Raw genomic sequence first — 6,400 nt, 5'->3', positions numbered from 1 at the left:
CCTGTATGGGTTTGTTTCCTCATGTATGAAATGAACTCATTTTATTTGGATTGTGACTCTCTTCCAGCCTTAGGGAAGACTGATGCTTATAGGCTCCAGTCACACGGGCCGGAAAATGCAGGGGGGAAGCATAGCTGTTTGCCCCGGAGCAAAATAACGCGCGGCTGTGCCATCAGACGTCCCGTCGAGGTCCCGTGGTTAGGGGGGAGGTGCTGATCACACGGGTTTAACCCCTTCCAGGGCTGCAGAGGAATGCAAACTGTCCTCTGTTCGGTCCCCTCCAGGAGGAGCTTCAGCCAGGCCACCCTCCCGCCATGCCCCCCCTGCACCTCCCCCTCTGCCGCCCGGTGCAGAGAGTTCCTTTCGAGCACGACAAGCCAGGATTGGGGGGGTACGGAAAAGAGGAGGGGGCTCTGCACGCGCGCATGCATGTCCAGGGAGGGGGAACAGGGAAGGCTCCGGATAAGCAACAGCTGGGAGAAGTGGTGCAGCAGCCAGAAAGCCCCCCCAGGTCTCCTTAGAAGTAAGCCATGCACCACGGGAGGGAGGGAGCATCATCGTGCCAAGCCATGGCCATCCTAGGGTGGCCACCAATGCGCCCTCTAAGCTGCAGAGTCTTGCGAGCAAAAATCCGGTGAGCTCCTGGCATTAAAGTGGTGAATGTGCTATTTGGCCACTGCATCAATCAGTTTGCTCTGGAGCCACATCCCTTCCTGAGCGGAGACAAAAAACGTGTGAACCGGAAACGCAATCAGACGCTCGCCCTTGCCCCGTGGTTTCCGTGCCCACCCTTGCCCCGCGGTTTCCGGAAACTAGTACCTCGGAGGTACTAGTTTTTTATGGCGCATCTTCGGCGGGAAGCCTCGGGTTCGCCACGGGAGCTCTATGCTTCCCAGATGTGGCGCTGTGATCACGCCCGGAAAATCTGCCTATCTTGCGTCTCTGTAGCATGGCTAATGCTCCATGTGACCGCAGCCATAGTTTGGTTAATAGCCACCTTATAGCGGAAGAATGGGGCAGTCTTCAAAAAGGGAAGTGGCATATATGTTCACCAATGTACTTTGGATATTTGTATCAATTAATACTAGTTACCATATTATTTCTATAGTATTAGAGTACCATGCTGTTGAATTTTTTTGTTGTTGTTGTGAGAAAGAATTCACTTCTGCTTGCTGTTTTATAAAGACAATTTACAGGCCAGGAAAGGGGATCTAGAGTTTGTATCTCTGATAGAGAGCCAGTTTGGTGTAGTGGTTAAGAGGGGAGGGGTGTAGTGGTTAAGAGTGGAGGATTCTAACCTGGAGAACTGAGTTTGATTCTTCACTCCTCCACATGCAGCTGCTGGGTGATTTTGGGTCAGTCAGAGCTCTCTCAGAGCTCTCTCAGCCCCACCTACCTCGCAGCGTGTCTGTTGTGGGAAGAGGAAGGGAAGAAGATTGTAAGCCACTCTGAAACTCCAAGTGAAGGGTGGGGTATAAATTCAATCTCTTCTTCTTCTCCTTATATCTTTGGTCTACTGAACATTTCTTCTTTTTCTGTGTAATTTATTCAGATCTGAGAAGAATCTTTCTGAATCCTCATCTGAAACAGAAGCCTGTTTGCTCTTCTAACTATCATCTAATGACTCTGTTAGTGGAACTGGATTTTAATATAATATTAGATGTGCTCAAATATATAGCTGCTGCAATTAAACATCATTTGTTTTAATTAATATTGAACAGCAATAACGTTTTTGTTATATTGATCTCTTTTTTCTGTTCAAACAGCCTATTGGCTTTAATACCTAGGTGGGAATTTTTTTTTTAAAAAAAACATACTAAATATTTGCATATAATCTGTAAAATCCTTTTACTCATTCCTCAAATGAAAACATTTCAAAGGATCCCCCCCCCAGTGCTCCCACAAGTTTGCCAATTTTTCTGTTGGAAAAAGTCCTTGGAAATACCCCCATCCCCAATTTTTTTTCAGGCCTTCACATCTTTAATCACATCTCAAAGTACTACAGGATATTTCAAAGGATCCCCCCCCCAGTGCTCCCACAAGTTTGCCAATTTTTCTGTTGGAAAAAGTCCTTGGAAATACCCCCATCCCCAATTTTTTCCAGGTCTTCACATCTTTAATCACAAAATCTCACCTTAGGTATGTGGGATAAATATTATAAAATTAATCTTCTTAGAAAAGGCCTATTAGATTGTGGATAGTTTATCACTTAATTTTGCAAAGCTGTTTAAAGAACTAGGTAGCCTTTTAAAAAAAATTAATTATGGGATGCCAACTGAGTCCATGATGTAAAGACAAAGCTATAGATAATAGTGGATATCACTGCTCTTAGTATTCTCCTGATTTATAATAGTGCATTAAAGTACATTCAGTACTAGTCATTAGGACTCCTTTGAACATGCTTTTTTTCCTGAAGATGAGCTAATGTTCTGTTTCTTTTCTTTTGATATCCACATATTTCTGTATATGGTTTGATTTGGCTTTAACGGCCTCCCAAATGATCAGTCCCTTTTGATTCAGATTGCCACAGAATGCTCCTTTTGCTCTAGGGCTTTGTCAGTGCTCTAATACCAGCATCTGTAAGCTGTGGTGTGGGGAAAGCCCTTCAGCTCCTACACCCAGAAGCACTTCAGCTGACAGACAAGGATTCCCTACTCCTTCTGTCACTGAAGGCCTGCAATTGTTAGAATCAGCTCAGAGGTTGGGGAAATAATATATTTTAAATAAATACAAGGCTGCTGCTTTGAGCAAATTCAAATACAGTGAGCAATGCACCTCTCTGTTGAAGTCAGGGCTGTAGCCACTGTGTGTGTGTGTGTGGGGGTGCAGCAGGTGGTGCCCTATTGCTTCAGGGCGCCCCCTATTGAAACACCCCACACCAGGGCTGTAGCCAGCAGAGGGGCACAGCAGGCCCCCATGAAGATGATGATGATGATGATGATGATGATGATGATGATGATGATGATGATGATGATAATAATAATAATAATAATAATAATAATAATAATAATACTTTCCATTTATTAATCGGCAGGCAGGCATCGCTCTCATAAAGGAAGAGAAGTCGGGTGCAGGTGCTTCACTGTGGAGGCCAAGCTCCACACCAGCAGCCTGCTGCAGCCGGACCAGGTAAGAAGCACCGAGCTGCCACCACCACTATCTGGCTAGAGAATCCCTTCTGAGGCAAGGCAAGGCAAGGAGAGTGTGGTGGGAGTCAGTGAGCTCCTGCAGCCTTTGTTCCTTCTCTCAATGTTAATTAAATTAGTGCCTCACACCTGGCACCCCTCCACAGAGAAATTCCTAGCTATGGGCCTGGTTGAAGTGGCTAGTTCTAACAGGTGTGAAGGTTATAAGCAGTTAAATTAGGGATGCCAGCCTCCAGGTGGGACCTGGGGATCTCCTGAAATTTCACCTCATCTCCAGGCTCCAGGGGTCAGTCTCCTTGCAGAAAATGGATGTTTTGAAGGGTGGACTGTAAGGCATTGTACCTCACTGAGGGCCCTGTCTTCCCCAAGCTCTACCCACAAATCTTCAGGAGTTTCCCAACCTGGATCTGGCAACCCTAAGTGTTATCAAGCCACTTTCTGATAGGCCTCGAAAGTCCAAAAACAGGGCTCTCCAATCTCTGCAACCTTCACTTTACGAATGTCTTTCAGCGACCAACAGCTCCTTGCTGAAAAGTGGGAACTGTCTTTGTGCTTATTTTACAAATTTTATGTGCAATTTATACACAGAACATATGACACACGCATATAATATGTAATGTTGATTTATTGACAGATAACACAGAAAAATCCATACATCTTATGGGGGAAATTGTGTGAGTAATATGAAGGAGAAACATAAGGAATGGCTGCCTTTGTTGAGTAGACCCAACTTGGCTCTAAACTTGGCCAGCAATTCTGCCAGCATTGTTTATTCTTTCCCTCACATGCAATGTACCAAGAAGGCCAAACTTCACCGAAGCGGTGATGTGCCATAAGGCTACTACCACGTTTGGAGTCATGCTGGTCATCATCAAGGATGTTCCATCCCATCCCAACCCACCCAGCCATGTGATGGGCTGCTCAGGATATGACACTCTGTCCTGACCAATGCCTCAAGGTGCTTGCCAATTATCCCTACCTATTGTGAGCAACCTGCCACCTCCATATGACCTAGAAAGAACAAGCCAATTTAATCTAAACACTCCCATCAGTAGAGACATTGTGAAGCAGGTGAAAAAAGGTTCCCACAATTGCCAATCATGGGAACCCCCAAAATTCCTGGTTGGCCCCCTTACAAGTGACCAGCTAATCCCACAATATCCCACAGGAGGATGGGTGGGTGGGTGGGTGAGTAGCAAGTGACAAAAACCAGCTTAGAAGCCATACCTTACTACCCTTCTCCATTGCCTAAAATGTTTCTAGCCCTGACCAATGCTGGCCTAATTAAAGGCCACAGCCCTCATTTGAAAGAAGGTGCCTGGGCAAAAATCCATGGCTGCTAATGCTGTGAATGCCAGTTCTGGAAAATATTCATCATTTGATTTACTTTAAAGATAAAGGTTTCCCTTGCTCAAAAGCCAGTTGAATCTGACCCTAGGGGGCAGTGCTCATCTCTGTTTCCAAGTCGAAGAGCCAGCGCTGTTCAAAGATGTTTCCATGGTCATGTGGTCCATGGTGTTTCCATGGTCATGACTAAACAGCAAAGTGCACGGAACGCTGTTACCTTCCCACCGAAGCGGTACCTATTTATCTACTTGCAATTTCTTGCTTTCAAACTGCTAGGTTGGCAGGAGCTGGGACAGAGACAGGAGCTCACTCTGTCACACAGCACCAGGGTCTCAAACTGCCAAACTACAGACCTTCCAGTCTGCAGGTCGGCATCTTAAACCTCTGAGCCACTGCGGTCCCTTCGATTTACTTTAGCCATTATTTAATTCTAAGAAAACTGCCCACTTCTTTGTTACATAGTAGGTTTCAAAAGACAGTCAGATCAATTTTCATTTTACTCCTGCTTAGATTTCTTCATAATACAACTTTTTAGATGTAAATATTGAAATTTCACAGATACACATTATATCTGCCCATTTCTAATCTATTCAAACAGCCTCACTCTTGTATTATATCTTGAAATTACATATTTATATTTAGCTTTTCTTACCTTTCTTTTCTCCTTTTTTGGGACTATAAGCAGGTTATGTAATTAAATACATAACAAAAACACAATTTAAATAAATGTATTGGACCCAGCATCCCCCCAAGACATACTTCCCACTCAGCCACAATGCTTTACATACTGATTTCAATGAGATTTGGTTATAATTAAATTTTTCTGGAATGTGCCCAATTACATTTTTAGATATGGCAAAGACATATGAAATTACTCCTGGGTCTTACAAATGTAGCATAAGATGTGACCCTCAGTTAACCTGACTCATGTTATGCATATGAGACTAAGACCAGGCATTCTAATGACATGTTATGCCTTTATAGCTGCCAGCTGTGCAGCTGCTCCATCAGACCCATGAGATACTTAACAAACACCGGGAAGGGGGGGGGGGATTCTGTGGCAGATAATTTCTACAATCTGCATGGCAGTTAAGATATACTATAGACAAGGCTGAGTACTGGAGGCAAAAATATGCCCCTTGCGACCTGGCTGTTGCGCATCCTGCTTTATCAACATCCCCACACTATTTCCTGTTTTCCTCCCCCTGGCAGCCCCCATATCTTCAGCTTTTCCGCTTTCCTTCTGTACTTCCCACCCACCAACCAACCAACTTATCTTTTATCTGCCCCCCCATTTTCAGCTAAACTTATTACTTATTTACTTCAGTTACATCCCACCTTTCTTCACAGTAGAGAAACAAAGCAGCTTACATCATTCTCCTCGCCTCCATTTTATCCTCACAGCTCTGTGAAGTAGGTTAGGATGAGAGTGTGTGACTGGCCCAAAATCAACAAGTGAGCTTCCATGGCAGAGTGCGGATTCAAAGCTGGGTCTCCCAGATTCTGTTCTGAAAATCTAACCACTACAATCATACTGGCTATTATGAAGTGTTTGCTATTGAACAGTAGCAAGCAGCTGGACCTGGGTGTATCATGCAAGTCACATGGTAGCCAATCACCCAGTGACTGTTGTTGAGCCTGGCCCCAATGAGTCCTCCCTCAAGGCCCCAAACATCCCTGGAACATGCCCTGCCCCCCTTTGGACAGAAACCAAAGCTTGACAATACTGTTGTGGTTGCTTAGCAATGGTCACTGAGAGCATCCATTTCTTAAATCTACAGGTGGTCCTTTCATCCTTTTGGGATTTTTAAACCCAATGCATTTTTTTAGTGTATTTCAGATTTTTTTTTCCTTGCAAACCTGGGCACTTATTAGGTTTGTAGAAAGATCTGTCTTCTCTGTCCATG

Source organism: Gekko japonicus, unplaced genomic scaffold (genome assembly GCF_001447785.1).
Source record: "Gekko japonicus isolate JY-2015 unplaced genomic scaffold, Gekko_japonicus_V1.1 scaffold263, whole genome shotgun sequence".
NCBI classification, from domain to species: Eukaryota; Metazoa; Chordata; class Lepidosauria; order Squamata; family Gekkonidae; genus Gekko; species Gekko japonicus.
Note: the sequence above shows the minus strand (reverse complement) of the source record.